Below are 18,592 nucleotides of genomic sequence, written 5' to 3' on the forward strand. Positions count from 1 at the left end.
CAGCTGATTCAGTACCATGGTACAGTTATGGTAATATGATGGTATTTTGATATATACCATGGTATTCACATGGCAGGTACTTAATGTTCCAATAATCAGATTTATTTTTCACAACAGTTCCATTTCAAACACTATTTCAGTATTTTCTCAAGCTAAGGCTGTTCTGATGTGACATATATCAATGTTTTGATAGCAGAAATGTGGTAATATGATGGTATTTTGATATATACCATGGTATTCACATGGCAGGTATCTAATATGTCACAATAATCAGATTTATTTTTATATCAACTAAGCATCTGTAACATTTCAAGTTTGATATATAATTTTTTATTAAGGTGCTATGTGAAATCAAACTAAATTTGATTTACAGTAATAAACATCTAATTTCTATAGGACTAGTTATAATATTTTGACTGTAGACCCCTTTACTGACATTTGACTATGCAAGTGAAAATGTTTGTTTCATACTCCATAACAGATATTGTTTTCATTTTATCCAGCTCTTAATGATTTAAGTAATCTTAATATAAATCTAAAGAAAAACAAGGTCATTTTTTTACAAGCATCATTAGAGCAAAACAGAAAAAGTCTTGGAGATCCTGACTTTAAAGCCATTTATGTACTTGCGCTTTTTTCTACAGTATAATGTCATAAGCACAGGTAAGATCCTGAATTGCTCTTCATTACTGTGGTTAGGTCAATTTAATTAGTCTTTATAAAAATAAATGTTAGCGTTTGTTATGAAACAGTCTTGTTGCTTTTCCTCATCAATGCTGTTAATTTCTTGGCTGTCTAGCTGTTGGAGAGGTTTGATTTCTTCCACTTTAAACTCTCAATAGAAAATTCTCAGAAGAATTTAGATGGATCTCATACATTTTGTGGTATGTGCCGTGATATCGAGGGAAGCTTGCTCCATTGATTTGTGCAAGTGATTCGCTTTGAGCGATCTTATCTCTGGGGCTCATTTATCGAGGGAAGCCTGGTTGACACGCACGCTTCAGAAACAAAGAGCAGAGCAGACCACTCAAGCTTGTGGTTCTGTGATGGCTCACACATGAAAACTATGCTTCACTTGCTCTGCAGAAATGCGTGAATCAGCTGAGAATCATATTTAGCACTTATAAAGTACAGAACGTGAAATTAATATTATTCAATTTTAAATTAAGGGAAACCCCCGCAATAACCAACATGTGCTTAATAACTCCTGCCTCAGTTTCACTCAACACCTGGGCAGTTCCGAACAAAAAACATTCGGGGCTAGACTAAAATCATTCAGGGCTCGAGCCCCAAATGTTTTGCTCTAGCGATGCCCCTTTCAAAAATCGGTAAATGGTTAATGCAACCCCTGAATTAATGTTGGGTTAAGTGATTGTTTGTGCCCCACCAAAAATAATGAGCCAGAGAGTTGGCAACCATGGAAATATATGTGCTAAAATTTTAGCCTCTTTAAGTGGATGACAACACTCATTCAAATAAAGTTTAAAATGAATGAATTGTAACATTGTCACAACAGTTCTATTTCAAACACTATTTCAGTATTTTCTCAAGCTAAGGCTCTTCTGATGTGACACATATTAATGTTTTGATAGCAGAAATGTGACATTTTATTTATTTACCTCTTTATTAGGGGGCCAAGCCCTAATTTTTTTTCTACCCTAAAAGTGTCTGGGCGTCAGACACCAAATTGGCAGGATGATCCCAAATCCACCTCACTACTCAGGCGCACAAACGCAAACCCATCTGACCCTTGGTAGCACTATAATAAACACTTTTACATTTTGGCTCATATCTCTGCAACTATAAGGGCTAGAATCAAATTCTGTTTTCCTCTGATTCCTTGAGTCAAGCCCTACAAAATGTGTATCTCCAATTTCATTTCCGTCTTTTTCTGCCATTTTGAAGTTTTTGAAAATTCCTACTTTTTCGAATTCCTCCTAGACCGTTAGTCCAATCGGCATACAATTTGGTATACGTCATCTACAGACCCTCTCGGCGAAAAATTATAAAAAGTATTTCGATATGTCAAATCGTCCCGAAGACTATACCATTCCTTTGGTTTAATGCGATTTGAGTAATTGATCAATATCTACTCAACGCAAACTCCAAAGGTAACCAAACTCATTACACATAGTCAACAGGACATTTAGAAGATGTCAGCAATGTTTTGTACAATTTCACCCCTAGGGGGCATTACAACTAAAAAAAATTGCATAACTTTACAGCCGTTTGAGCGACAAAGTTCAAATTAAATATGCATCTTCTTTGGTTCAAATGCTAACATATTCTTAAAAAATCGATTCGACAAATAAACAAAAATGGCTGCCACCGGCCAATCAAATTTCAACACCTTATAACTTGTATTGGAATGGCCGAGGGTTATGGAAATTACTATACACAAGCAGGGTGTGAACTTGAAGCCGCATATAAAATTTTGTGACATTCGGCAACATGGTGGTGGTATAATTACCTAATTCACGTTTTTGCTCATAACTCTGGAACTGTATAGGCTACAGTACAAATGTGTAGCTTCTCTGAATCCACCAGTGCCCCACAATGATATGGTCACTTTATTTTCCATTACCACAATAATACAATTTCGATTTATTAGAAAAACCTACTCTTTCGAGCTCGTCCTAGGCCGTTTGCCCGATTCTCACAAAACTTGGTATATATCATCTACAGACCCTCCTGAAAAAAATGTATCGAAAGAATTTTGATTCGTCGAATCCTTCCAAAGATATAAGCACATATGTTTTGGACATGGCCTATAATGACTAATTAGCCTGTATCTTGTGAGCGCAGTTTTCAAACGTAACAAAATTTGTACACATTGAAAAGAGAACACTCTGAGGTAACATGCCGAGTTTCATTAATTTTTTTATGCTAGGGGGCGCTATAACTTAAGAAAATCCTATTTTTGCAACTGTGCTCAAAGCGAGTGAAGCACACCAAAATAGCTGTCCACACCATCCACAGGATCTTTTCTGTCAAATTTGATTCTTTTGGTCATCTCGCCATATGTGCTTTGCCCCTGATAATAGTCACTTGCAGCTATATTCCTTTAATTTAACTATTTTCAAACATTCAAACTAGAATTATTTTTCAAACATTTAAAAGAATACATAAGGACAAAAATAAATATAAAATAAACCTGTACCTGTGCAGTCCTCCCACGTCCAACTCACCATTATCCTGTGTGAATCACTAATACATGTGAAATTCCCAGCAAATTACTTTAATATTTCTATTTATTTATTTACTTTTTCAGGCTATATTTTAAAAACTATCTATGTGAAAGCATTAGTGGAAACCTTCTTTCTCACAGCAGGGGACCAGAACTTTTCTTATATATTGCTCTAACCTTTTATTTACAGTGTTCTGTCCTTAAAAATTGTTTGAGATATTTATTTCATAAATAGGACTGCAGAGTTCTTGTCAGAATTAGTACAGCAGGGAGTACCTGAGATGCAAACCAATTAACATGGTGAAACTACAGTCAGTCCTGGGTAAGTGGTGACTGACCTTTGAAAACTGAGATTTTAAGACCTCTTGCATGCATTAGGAGGGCAGACTTGCAAGACTTGGAAAATAGGTCTATTGGTAAAGATGGGAAGACAAACTGAACATCATGAAAAATTTCTGAGCAATTTGCAGTTGTTATCATAATAAGTGAAAATAATCAATACCATTAATCAGAATCAGAATCTAAATCATAATGAGCTTTATTGCCAAATATGCTTACACATACAAGAATTTTTTTTTCATGACAGAAGCTTCCAGTGCACAAGCAATACAGCAAAAAACAATACAGAGATAATAATAATAATAATAATAATAATAATAAAGAAAAGCCAATAGAAAATCTAAGTATATACAGAAATACACAATAAGACTATATATATATATATATATATATATATATATATATATATATATATATATATATATATATATACACACACACTTCTGGTCAAAAGTTTTGAAACACTCATTCTTTATTATAATTTTTTTTTTTTTTTTTTTTCACATTTTAAAATAATAGTAAAGTCATTAAAACTATGGAATAACATAAATGGAACTATGGAAATTATGTTGTGACTAAACAAAATCCAAAATAAATCAAAACTGTTATAGTTTAGCATCTTCAAAGTAGTCACTCTTCGCCTACAATTTTCAGACATGTACACTTGACATTTTCTCAACCAACTTCTTGAGCTATCACCCTGGGATGCATTTTAAACAGTATTGAAGGAGTTCCCATCTATATACTGGGCACTTATTGGCTACTTTTCTTTATTATTTGGTCCAAATTATCAATTTAAAAAAAAAAAAATTTTTTTTTTTTAATTACATTTTAGATTTATAATGAAAAAAATTAATATGGTGGCACAATTATATTTTTGTCTACAAAACTAATTTCAACATTTAAGCATACACCTTCAGATCAAAAGATTTTTAAGATCATAAGAAACATTTCGGTCAAGTGTTTCAAAACCTTTGACCGGTAGTGTATATATATTGTCCAGTGCGCCAGCTCATTTCCCTCGCTTGCGTCTCATAGCGTGCTTTAGCAAAACAGCTGCGCATTTGACTAAAATGTCCAGCAAAATGTCAGAATAGTCCAAAACCGGGAAAAGATTGTCTGGTATGTGCTGCCGAATGTTCAGCAGTTCGTCCCTGGTAAAACTGATTGGAAAAATTTAATTTAAAAATTACTAAACACAGAACAAACAAACAAAAACAACAAAAGAATTGGATAGCTCCACACCGAGGCGGCCATCCGTGGCACCATCTTGAGGAATTTTGATCTGGGATCATCACCACTCCAAAGCCATACAGTGCTTATGTTAGTGATCATCATTTGTTATGATAACATTTTATTTATTTTGTCATTTGCATTTTCTTGGTTGGCAGAACCTTAAAAAGGGCACAATCAAAAGTCAACATCCCACCTAATAAATGCAAAAAACACTCTAAACATTTATGAGATGCAAAAATAAGACAATTAAATTTTATAACACGTGACACAGATATAGGTTCTGTAGCATATGTGCATATGGAATCATGGTATCTTGTGTATAATATATGTAGACATACAGAACATATGGATTCAAATGCATCATTTTAAACAGGTTTCCTGGTGTACATATTTATAAAGAATGTTTATAAAGACTTATAAACATTCATGCGGCAAACTTGTTGGTAAATAAATAGATGCATAGAAATAACCATGTAAGCATCTGAAACATACCCAAACATCCAATTTCCTTGACATGACATAAAAGACAGACAGCAAAATGTAACGCCAGCAAATCTAGACAGTTTTTTAAGAGTGTGTTATTAAATACTATGGATAACCAAGATAGAAACAGGGCCTCAGCTGGGAGAATTGTTTAAAATCAAATTTCCACCTTGAAAGAAAATTACAACATAATATGCATGACAAAGAGGAAATTAGTGGAAAAATTAACCAGCCAAAGAATCAGTCCCAAATTCATTGAGCTGTTGCTATGGATTCTGGAAATTCATAGCCATGGAAAATGAATAATTAAAACAATAAGCTGCCTAGATAACGTTCTGGCAGTTTAATGATCATCTATCCTTCATTTAAGTTTAGAGCAGAGAAAAATTACTAAAATGACAGTTGACAGTGCAACTGTGAGTACAGCAAGTAATTTTTTAGAAAGAAAGTGTAATTGACACAACTTTATGCATGAGTATGTCCCCATAACTGCAAAATATTTCTTAATTTACTCATTGGGGGAGCTAAAAATAACTCTAGTGCTAGAGACTTATATACAACCTTTGCAAACACAGTTGTTGTTGTTGTTGTTTTTTTGTTTTTGTTTTTTTTGCATACTTCAATCATATTTTGATTATTTTGAATTGGTATGTTGCATGAATTTGAATCATGTTCAAATACTGTAGGGCTATATAATTGTATGTTCCTTCTGTATGATGTTAAAGTAATACAACTTCTTTCTTTTAATCATACACTAATCGTACAGCGACCAAAAAATAAATAAAAAATCGAATTAAATTTTCTATCTACAGAACGTGGTGGTGTAATGTACAGAATGTAAGGTCTTAACAGAATATTTTATAGGCCTTCAATGCGACTCCCTCAAAATACGCAAGTATTTTTTGTAACTTGAACTTCACTTTTCTTCAAGGATAAAAATTATGAACTTCATTGCATTATAAAGGTAAACCACACTTGAGCAAGTAGCTCTAATTAGTTCTGCTCTGACAAGGTGATCCAGGCATATTCAGGACAATTCCTTTAATCTTTCAAAGATTAGACCTGTCATCAGTTCAAATGGTTGGTGAGCAGCCACACAGTTAGTGGTTGATGAAAAAAAAATCTCCTTTAGACTGTTGATGAAGGATTATTTGGAGGAGCCAAGTAAGGTCATCCATTATTAAATGTGCAAATGAGCTCCAAAACAGAATTAATCCACAAGGCAATCAAGCCTGCCCTTGTCTAAAAACCTCAATTCATGCCCTCTCAATTCCAGTGCATTTGCCGAAAATAACATGCAAAGCACACTGACAGATTGGCCTCTTGAAAGTAAATATGGTTTCTTAATTTTGTAGATTTCACATTGTGCACACAAAATGTCATTATCTCAGTATATCAGGCTCTTCAATCCAACTTTCATGTCCCTTCAGAAGTCATTTAAGGCCAAACGTCTGCTTTGAGGCCAGCAAATGTGATTGAGTTATTGATGCCTGAATATATATTTCTGGTTAATACATTACACCACCACATTCTGCTTGTCTGATGAGCACTCCACTTTGCACAATGACCTCTGAAGAAATACCAGGCTTATCATTTCCCAGTAATTGGCTGAGGAAAAGGGGGAATTTAATTCTGACTAATGAGATAAATATAGCATGTTTTTTTGTTTGTTTGCTACAAATGAATTTGTTACCATTATCGTTTCTAGTTTTTCCCCTTTAACCTTCTAGTGGGTGAGATGATGTTTTATGGGTTAAATTGGAATTTCGGAGGTGGGGGAACCACAGCAAGATATAAAATGCACAAAAAAGCATAATTACCATAATTCTCTATAATTACCCCATCCCCCAGAAGCATAATTATCTATGTTGATACCCTTTTCTTATAGTAGGCTTACTGTATAAATATTCATAATGTATACAGTCGGGTGGCTGACTGACAATGTTCTGGTGGCACTGCTCGGCTGTGACCCAGACTCGTGTAGCTACACACGTGCATCCTAAAGTTTGTTTGTTTGTTGGTCTAGTACAGTTTTTATGTTTTCATTTAATTTTATTATTTAGTATCGCTTTAAAGGTTATAATATGGCAATTTTTGCACAAGCTCTCCTTTTGATGCTTATTATTTGAGAACATTTCACAAAATGCCAAGCAACCTGGGGGAGAGGGAGGACCCGGATGCTCATCACAAACTCTAGAGACACAGCACCTCCTCTTCTGTCCATCATACTAAGAAATGTAAGGTCACTCAAGACCAAGATGGACGAACTCCACCTCAACGCCAGCCACCAGGGCATGTTTTGAGTACCGGGATTCAAATCTAATAGTGTTTAGGAAGACCTAGCTCCATAAGGGCATTTCCAACTCTCTAGTCGAGGTGGAAGGGTTCTCTATGATTCATTCAGACTAAAATGAGCTGTCAGGAAATGACAGAGCAGGAGGATTCTGTGTGTATGTGAGTATTAGAAGGTGCACACAGTACACAGTGAAGAAACTTTTTGTGACCCTGATGTTGAACTCTTCTAGGTCTGAGGACTTTTTATCTTCCAAAAGAGTTTGGCAATGTTATAGTTTGCGTAGTGCATGTTCCCCCCAATGGAATGTGCTGAAAGCTGCTTCCCTCACATCATACAGCTTCTGTTCATGTTTTGAGTGATTTTAAACAATGTAAACTCAACCCATTTTTACCTGGTTTCACCCAGTATGTCATGTGTGGCAAAGACCAACAGGGTCCTGGATAAATGTTATGGTAACATCAGAAAGGACTATTCTGCTAAGCCTTAACCTCCCCTTGCTAATTCTGATCATAGCACAGTCCACTTAATACCGACATACAAGACTGTGTCCTTGTCCCAATACCCCCACTTGCGGTTTTGGACTTGCCTACTTACCCACTTGTCTCACGTATTTGCGGTGTTTGGCTGCAGTGTGCAAGTAGACGTGAAGACTGTGCGTATGATAAAAAGCAACAAGCCGCTGGTCAAGACTGTGAATGTGTTGGAGGAGGACAGCATAGAGGTACTGAAAGAATGTTTTCTGTGAACAGATTGGAAAGTTTTCTATGACACAGATGTTAATGAAACAATAACAGACTATATTCACTTCTGTGTGGATAATGTCATTACCAAAAATAACATTATTGTGAATCCTAACAATCAGAGGTGGGTAGAGTAGCCAAAAACTGTACTCAAGTAAAAGTACAATTACTTTAAAAAAAAATTACTCAAGTAGAAGTAAAAGTACTAACATAAATAATTACTTGAGTAAGAGTAAGAAAGTATCCAATTAAAAGAGTACTCAAGTAGTGAGTAACTCGGTACTTTCACAAATGACATAATAGATGTTAACTCCCCTATATTCCATTACATAATATACATTTAACATGTATTACATAATTATTATTATTATTAATGGAAATCTTTCTTCCATGCAACACAATAAGTAGATATTAGACAGAATGTTTGCCTGAGTCACTATTTACTTTCAGTGAATGTTTCTTTTCTCCATATTTTGAAAGTGAATGGTGACTGAGACTGTCAGTCCCTAACATTCTGTCTAACATCTTTTGTGTTCCACATAATGCAAAGCATCACACTGGTTTGGAACAACATGAGGGTAGGGAAATTATAACAGAATTTTAAATTATGGCTGAGCTATCACTTTAAAGAGATAGTTTACCCAAAAATGAAAATTCTCTCATCATTTACCCTCATGCCATCCCAGATGTGTATGATTCCTTTCTTCTGCAGAACACAAATTAAGATTTTTAAAAGAATATTTTAGCTCTGTAGGCCAACATTTTTATGCTCCAAATAGCACATAAAGGCAGCATAAATGTAACCCATAAGACTCCAGTAGTTAAATCCATATCTTCAGAAGTGATATGATAGGTGTGTTATCTGAACAATCGGAACCAATTATCTGTAGGGCGAGGTCGATATATTGAGCCAGGCTGAGGGAACTGCGACCGCCAGGCATCAAAAAAGAAATGGGCTCATTTGGTCCAAATCTAAAACAGTCTTTGAGGGCAACCTCATTAAAGTCCACCTGGCAAGCTAGACCACAGAAGTCCTCAACATAGTCCTCCAGGGGACGATTCCCCTGACGTAGGTGCAGAAGTAAAACTGCTGGGTTCATGGCTGGTGGTCAAGTATTCTGTAACGATGCTGGCAGTGCTGGCAATGGCAATGAAGAGGACGATGACGATGACGAAGTGTAGAGAATCCAAGTGCAGTTTATTTACAAACGTGATAACCAATAACCCTAACTACAAATGTGAAACATAAAACATAAACTTGACTATAAACATGACTTGACCATAAACATGACTTGACTATGCACATTCACATTCAATACTTGACAAGGGACAATGAAAAACATGAGGGCTTAAATACAAGACATGGGAGAACATAAACCAATGAACAAACAGAACTCTAACAAGATAATTAAACAATAAACCAATGAAAGCATGACACATGAACATGGAGGGAAAACATGAAATCACATGACAAGGGATCACATGACATGAAACAGGAACTAAACTTTTCAAAATAAAATAAATGAAATACATGAATCAACAAAATACACATGACATCAGCAAATGAAAGAAAGTCATACACATCTGGGGTGGCATGAGGGTGAGTAAATAATGAGAATTTTAATTTTTGGGTGAACTATCCCTTTAAGAGCTCTTGTCAGATCTGGATGCATTTGTAAATAAGAGAGGTTTGGAAACATTTCTAATAATTATTACAGTGAAAATATGAAAATGTCCCACAAGGACATTATATATAATGCTGAAATATAAACCAAATAAAGATCATGCTTTATTAATGCCTACTTTCGCTATTTCATAGCTTTTAAAGTCCTGTGTGGATTCTTATTTCATTGTAGTTACAGTTTTCAGTGTCGTAAGTATTTAGATCATTAGTTCTGTACAGCAGTACTGCCCCTCTCTAAATGCATATACGCAACCTAGTGCGTAGGGCACCAACCCCAGTCGTGGAACACTCGCTGTGTCTGAAACCGCCCCCTATCCACTATATACACTATTTCGGGTGTCTGCCATTTTGTAGGAGTGTCTGAATTCTGAGTGAGCCACTCGTTCCCTACTTTTGTTCACTCATTATTACCGATAATGCACTCTGATTTAGCATGTGGAAGACATATGAGCTGGGAGTTTACTGCTTCCTTCACTCCTGAAATGTTTTATTTCATGTTGAATGTAGTAAATTACTTTTTGACAAATCATTACTTGATTAAAATAACATAATAACATATAGAGACAAAATATATAGATACATTTTAAAATGTACTCTTTATTTGATCAAATGTGTTTTCTCTTTATATCAACACACAGTATATATTAAAAATGACAAACAGAATGAAGATTTATTGTATTAATATATTATTTAATAAGAATAACTAGTAAGGCCCAAGTATTTGAAAATGTAATATGTGAGGTTGTTTCTGCGACAGCCCCAGAGCTCCGACACTCGGTGTATATGTCAGTGTCCGAATTCACTCATATATAGGAAATAGTGAATGAGTGAACGATTGCGGACACAGCCAGTCTCTCTTCGCCATACGATCACCTCGCGCCCGCACATCTCACACGCACCTCGCTGTGCACGTGCAGAAATACTGTCTGTTCGCGCTCCAGTTGTCAATCACATGAATGGCAGTGATTTACACTTAACTTGGATGTTTACATGGATTTATACAATTAATCTGCCTGAAGTAGCTGCAATAATTTCCAGTACCCCCGCGAGGGCGCGGGGTAAATGCGTAAATACTGCTCATGACAAAGCGCACTGATATATTGCTGCACTGATTTTAAAAGGTACACTTAAAAACTGGTGTCATAAGAGCCCAGTTACATTGAAAATGACCATCTCAATACACAGAAAAGCCCACGTTAGGATTAGAGCCAAAACTTAGCTCAGCGTGCTGCCTTAAATTGGAGCCGTGATTTTAATCTTGAAATATCCGCTTGTCTTGGTGTTAAATGAAGGCATTGCATGACAAAACTATTCTTTTTTTCACTGTGCGGAGCGAAGAAAGCATTTCACAAGAGCTTGATGGTACAGCAGTGACTGAGGGACAGTCTGTGACAGCAGCGCGCGCAGCTGTGTGAACTTCCGCTCTCGTAAAAGTCCCATTCAATAATCTCTCAATAAATTACACATTAATTAAAATTAAGCCCAGTAAAGTAACGACAGGAACGCCACCCATTGTAAAGAAGTAAAAGTAAAAAAAATTCATTAGAAATTTACTTGAGTGAGAGTAAAATGTACCCACTTTTAAACCAACTCTAAAAGTAAATTTATTTCCCAAAAGTTACTCAAGTAAATGTAACGGAGTAAATGTAGTGCATAACTACCCACCTCTGCTAACAATAAACCTTATATAACAAAACAAGTGAAGGACTGCATTAACAGGAAAAAAGCAGCTTTTAGAAATAATTATCGGGCTGGGCTAAAATTGATAAAAAGGTCAATATTGAACATCATTTTGCCACCATGAATACTAAAAACCTGTGGGACTCTATGAAAAAAAAAAGTTAATAGTGCCGCCCCCATCCTAAATCCGCTACTGCTTTTTATTCATGATTAACAATCAAGTTGGGATTTGATGTATATATATATATTTCATCATTGACAATATACATCCATATTTTTATCTTCACTTCAATGCATTTTTTTGTTATTTTGATTAAATAATCAAGTGTTCTAAATTGGAGTGAGGGCATGTAAAGAAAAACATCATTCTTCATTAACCCTTTAAGTGCTGAAGGTGTTTTTAAAGATTTCCTGTTTCAGTGGCATACCCAAAATTAATGTCTAATAACAAAAAAAAAAAAAAAAAAAAAAAAAACAAGGAAGGTCAAGTGTTTGGTATCATTAACTACGTTTCCATACAAGGGTTTTTTTTTTGCAATAAAAGGTGTAGCGCATCAAACATTTTACCGATATACACTACCGGTCAAAAGTTTTGAAACACTTGACTGAAATGTTTCTCATGATCTTAAAAATCTTTTGATCTGAAGGTGTATACTTAAATGTTTGAAATTAGTTTTTTAGACAAAAATATAATTGTGCCACCATATTAATTTATTTCATTATAAAACTAAAATTTAATAAAAAGAAAAAAAAAGAAAAACGTTTTTGAAATTGATGACTTGGACCAAATAATAAAGAAAAGCAGCCAATAAGTGCCTGACATACATGGAAACTCCTTCAATACTGTTTAAAAAGCATCCTAGGGTGATCCTCAAGAAGCTGGTTGAGAAAATGTCAAGAGTACATGTCTGCAAATTCTAGGCAAAGGGTGACTACTTTGAAGATGCTGAAATATAACACAGTTTTGATTTATTTTGGATTTTGTTTAGTCACAATATAATTCCCATAGTTCCATTTATGTTATTCCATAGTTTTGATGACTTTACTATTATTCTAAAATGTGAAGAAAAAAAATTATAATAAAGAATAAGTGTTTCAAAACTTTTGACCGGTAGTGTAGCTGATGGAAACGCAAATTATCGCTAAAATTTAATGTGTCGACATAATATTTTTCCATTTAACTCTAGTGCATAAACTCTATGTTGATACTTCTAATGTCATGAAAAACTGGTTTGGAAACACTTTTTGTCGAGAAAATAGGCATTAACGCAAAAATATAGTGTCACATGACAGAATTTACCCCAGACATTAGCCTGTGTTAATCATGACGGCAAGGTATACATCCAATATAAAAGCCAATTTATTTTTCGTGAAGCATTACTCACACTGTTATGGATTGGTCTTAACGGCATACCTGCACAGATCCGATGCTGCAAACACATCTGCGTCATGACACTTCCAGGAGTGCCAACACAAATGTCTCGTTTCATGCACCTGTTATCGACAAGTGCACGGAGAACAAATGAATGGCCACTCTTTGTGATTAATTTAATTGCGGTAGCCATCCATTATTTATTAAAGTTGCTTTTCACACCATTCAAAATAATAGACGGCAGTGCATATACAAAATACAATACAAAAACATAATTTCTCTGCACAATGATGTTTTAAATGAAAAATAAATACACAATACTAGGAGAAAAGCATCAGTGTGCTTTTTTGGAACACTAACAGCCCAATTCTATAAAATTATTGTTTAGCTTACTTTTGAAAAAAAATATGGCAAAATATCCGGTATTAAATAAAATAAATTACCTAACGAAAAAAGCATTAAGTTAAAATAAATAAATAACCAAACAAAAAAATACAATTGTTAGGGCTATATAACATCCTGGTTACTTTTGTAACCTCAGTTCCCTGATGGAGGGAACGAGACATTGTGTCAATGTAGTGACACTAAGGGTCACACTTGGGAGCCCCAAACACCTCTGATCTTTGAAAAAAGGCCAATGGGAATTGGCGAGTGGAATTTCCATGCCACTCCCCTGGACATACGGGTATAAAAGGAGCTGGCTTGTAACCGCTCAATCAGGTTTTGTGCTGAGGAGCTGAGACAAGGTCCCGGCCATTTCAGCGGGTAGTTCAGTGTTGTGGCAAGAGGGACACAACGTCTCGTTCCCTCCATCAGGGAACGGAGGTTATGAAAGTAACCAGGATGTTCCCTATCTGTCACACACTCGATGCTGTGTCGATGTAGTGACACTAGGGGTCCCTATACAAAACGTCACAATGACTGAACTGTGTTACGTGGACTGGCGGTGTGAGACGGGCAGACCACTGTGTGCCTTGTAGCCAACACACCAGGCCGTCACGTAACCTCCCCCAATGCAATTATGAGCGTCGAATGGTCCAAAAAATAGGGACAGGCTAGCCCAGCCGTGGCCTCTTTTCCCCTTTTTTCTCCCCAAAAAGAGTGGAATTTTGTTTACTGACTGGGGGCCATAAGTGTCTACATCGGGAGGGTTTCACTCCCAAGGGGAAGACACCGCGGAGACCACCCCCTGCCCGGGGGGTTGGGGGGGGGGGGGGTTGGGTATTTTGAGTGGAAATATGTCACATGGTCTTACCGAGTCTTGTCGGAAGTATGTCATGTGGAGAAGTCCCATGGTAGGTCCTACCCGAGGGGGGAGGAGCTCTACAAACACGGTGACCGGGGGCAGAGAAACCTCTGCCCAAGGAAGACACAGTTTACCGACAGGGAAATGATTTAGCAGAAGATATATCATATGGGGTCACCTATGTACCCCAGTACAGGGCTTAGTTAGCACATGTACTGGGCCGGCAGTGAGTTTCTCCGCAAACTCATCTGCCACAGGGCTAAGGAGGAAAGTCATCCAGGGATCACAACCTTGTGAACACGACTGGGAGACTAAGCGCACGTCTTCACTTCAGGGGAAGGGAAAGGCACTATGCACAAGCGGTACACCCGGCCAGCTGTCCTGGAACTTACCTGCTCATGCCTGACAATACACGGGATGAGACCGGCTCAACCCGGAGATTGTAGAACCTCGCAAATGTGTTGGGTGTTGCCCAGCCCTCTGCTCTGCAGATGTCTGCTAAAGAGGTGCCATTGGTCAGGGCCAAGGAGGCCTCCACACTCCTAGTAGAGTGGGCTCATAGCCCATCGGGGGGCGGCACTTCCTGAGCATGATATGCCATCATGATGGCGTCAATGACCCAGTGGGCGATCCTCTGTTTGGAGACAGTGCTCCCTTTCCGCTGACCGCCAAAGCAGACAAAGAGCTGCTCGGAGCTTCTAAAGCTCTGCGTGCAATCCAAATAGATGCGAAAAGCACGCACCGGACACAGCAATGCCAAGGCTGGGTCTGCCTCCTTCTGGGGCAGTGCTTGCAGGTTCACCACCTGATCCCTAAACGGGTTTGTGGGAACCTTGGGCACATAGCCCGGTCGGGGTCTCAGGATCACGCGAGAGTAGCCTGGTCTGAACTCCAGGCACGTTTTGCTGACAGAGAACGCCTGCAGGTCCCCTACCCTCTTGATGGAAGTGAGCGCAGTCAGGAGGGCAGTCTTCAAAGAGAGTGCCTTTAGCTCAACTGACTCCAGGGGCTCGAAGGGAGCTCCCCGTAGACTCCGAAGGACTACCGAGAGGTCCCACGAGGGGATGAGGCGCAGTCTGGGGGGATTCAACCTCCTAGTGCCTCTCAGGAACCTGATCATCAAGTCGTGCTTCCCCAAATACTTACCATCTACTGCATCGTGATGTGCCGAAATGGTGGCTACATACACCTTCAAGGTGGAGAGGGACAGCCGCCCCTCCAGCTTCTCCTGCAGTAAGGAAAGCACCGATCTGACTGTGCATCTCTGGGGGTCTTCACGATGGGAAAAACACCACTTAGAGAACAGATGCCACTTCAAGGCATAAAGACGCCTCGTAGAGGGAGCCCTAACCTGAGTGATCGTGTCTACCACTGTGAGTGGTAGGCCACTTAGGTCTTCCGCGTCCCGTCCAAGGGACAGACATGGAGATTCCAGAGGTCTGGTTGCGGGTGCCAGATGGTGCCCCGTCCCTGAGAAATTAGGTCCTTCCTCAGGGGAATTCGCCGGGGGGGAGGGGGGGGGGGTCTGTCATGCGGAGTGTGAGGTCAGAGAACCATGTCTGGGTGGGCCAGTAGGGTGCTACTAGGACAACCTGCTCCTCATCCTCCCTGACCTTGCACAGGGTCTGTGCAAGTAGGCCCACTGGGTGAAATGCATATTTGCGTAGTCCCGGGGGCCAGTTGTGTGCCAGCGTGTCTATACCAAGGGGTGCCTCGGTCAGGGCGTACCATAGCGGGCAGTGGGAGGATTACCGGGGAGAAAACAGGTCTACCTGCGCTTGACTGAATCAACTCCAAATCAGCTGGACCACCTGGGGGTGGAGTCTCCACTCTCCCCTGAGCGTAACCTGTCATGACAGCACGTCCACTGCGATGTTGAGGTCCCCCGGGATGTGAGTGGCTTGCAGCGACTTGAGGCTGACTCCAGAGGAGGAGACGGTGGGTGAGTTGTGACATGCAATGGGAGCGTAGACTGCCTTGGTGGTTGATGTACGCTACCATCGCCGTGTTGTCCATCTGGACCAACACATGCTTGCCCTGGATCAATGGCCGGAGCCTACGCAGGGCGAGCAATACTGCCAACAACTCAATGCAGTTGATGTGCCAATGTAGTCACGGGCCAGTCCAAGAGCCGGCGGCTGCATGCCTGTTGCATACGGTGCCCCAGCCTGTCTTGGAAGCGTCTGTCGTAACCACGACGCACCTGGAGACCTGCTCTAGGGGAACCCCTGCCCGTAGAAACACTAGGTCAGTCCAAGGGCTCAAGAAGCGGTGACAGATCGGCGTGACGACCACGTGATGTGTCCCGTGGCACCATGCCCATCTCGGGACTCGAGTCGGAAGCCAGTGCTGAAGCGGTCTCATAAGCATCAACCCGAGCAGTGTGGCCACCACTGAGGATGCCATATGCCCCAGGAGCCTCTGAAAAAGTTTCAGTGGGACTACTGTTTTCCATCTGAACGCCTTCAGACAGTTCAGCACCGACTCTGTGCGCTCGTTCGTGAGGCGCGCCGTCATCGAGACTGAATCCAACTCCAAACCGAGAAAAGAGATGCTCTAAACCGGGGAGAGCTTGCTCTTTTCCCAATTGACCTGAAACCCCAGCCGGCTGAGGTGCGTGAGCACCAGGTCCCTGTGCTCATACAACACATCCCGAGAGTGAGCTAGGATTAGCCAGTCCTCGAGGTAGTTGAGGATGCGGACGCCCACTTCCCTTAGCGGGGCAAGGGCTGCCTCTGCGACCTTCGTGAAGATGCGAGGGGACAAGGACAGGCCGAAGGGGAGGACCTTGTACTGGTACGCCTTGCCCTCGAAAGCAAATCGCAGGACTGGATGACCATACCCGAAGGAGGAAGCCCAGCCACCAAAGCCTCCACATCAGACTGGACAAGCTGCAATCGAGAGCTTATTGTCTTCCCGAGTTCCGAATAAGAGGTTGAACTCGCCCTGAGACGAGCCGGTGGACTCATCCGAGAGCCCGATCGGGGCAAACAAGTGTGCTGAGGAATGGGAGGTCCGTGGGGGGTTACCCGGAGGAGGTGCTCCCATTGAAGTCCCCAAATCGCCCCCAGTGCTAACCGACGTGGTCTCAAACCCGCAGGTAGAAGGACCGAGGTGGGGAGCCGCTGAGGTGGCATTCCCTCTTACGAAGGAAAGCCACGACCGCAACATTGCCATAGTCATGTTCTTGCAATGAGGACATGACCCATCCACGAACGATGTCTCCGCGTGAGCAGTGATCAGACACGTAAGACAGCGATTGTGGCGATCAGAAGCGGAGAGGTAACGACTGCAACCAGGAATAATACACAAATGGAAAGACGTCTTTAAAAAGATGTTCCCGTAAGTGCCACTCTTTTAGGAGAAGAAAATATACTCTTCCAGAGAATATACTCTTTTAGTTTGCCGAAGCACCCAGGGGCATTCTCTACACTCCACGGGTGCAGAGGGGGAGAAGCCGCTGAAATGCGCCATAAAATCCTGCAGATTGAGGTGAGTACAGGCAGCGGAGTAATTTAGCTCACTGAGCACAACCGCTCGGCTCTGAAGAGAAAATCTGATTGAGTGGTTGCGAGCCAGCTCCTTTTATACCCGTATGTCTGGGGGAGTGGCATGCAAATTCTACTTGCCAATTCCCATTGGCCTTTTTTCAAAGATCAGAGGCGTTTGGGCTCCCAAGAGTGACCCCTAGTATCACTACATCGACACAACGTCGAGTGAGTGACAGAAAGGGAATTGCCTTTTCTTTATGCAAACTTAAATTATCTTTAACCTGTTCTGTAGATGAAAAAAGTCTGAATGACATTCTCAGAATGTTCTGCACTTTTTTCAAGACTATACACTATCAGAACTATTTATCCAATGCTGAGTTCACTTTCAGAAAACAAGCTTTTTAATATTTAAAAACTCGGATCGCATTTGCTGAGCTTCTTCAGAAAATGTAAATAGCATTATGTTGCTAAAATTAATTTGAGATGACAATCAAGTTCAGTTGGTCATTAAAAGTTGCTGGACAAATATGCGGGACATTATGCAGTTGTGATTGCAATGCTTTAGATTAGATGATTGTTCAAAATAGCCTATTGAATATCAGGAATGTATCATATATGTAAACCCTGATATTACCGCATCAATTTTTCTTTAATAGCTGCACACAGCATATACACATCAATGGATTGTCCTTATACTAAGACAGAAAGTTTCCCCCACTACTTGGTGCAGGTTGCCAGCTTGAACAGGGCCATGATGATTCTCTTTCGGATTGGAACCGGTGGCAACCTGCAATAGGCGCAACATCAGGACCAATATTACAGTCCTATCAGAAGAGCA

This window comes from Myxocyprinus asiaticus, chromosome 18, assembly GCF_019703515.2.
Source record: "Myxocyprinus asiaticus isolate MX2 ecotype Aquarium Trade chromosome 18, UBuf_Myxa_2, whole genome shotgun sequence".
NCBI lineage: Eukaryota > Metazoa > Chordata > Actinopteri > Cypriniformes > Catostomidae > Myxocyprinus > Myxocyprinus asiaticus.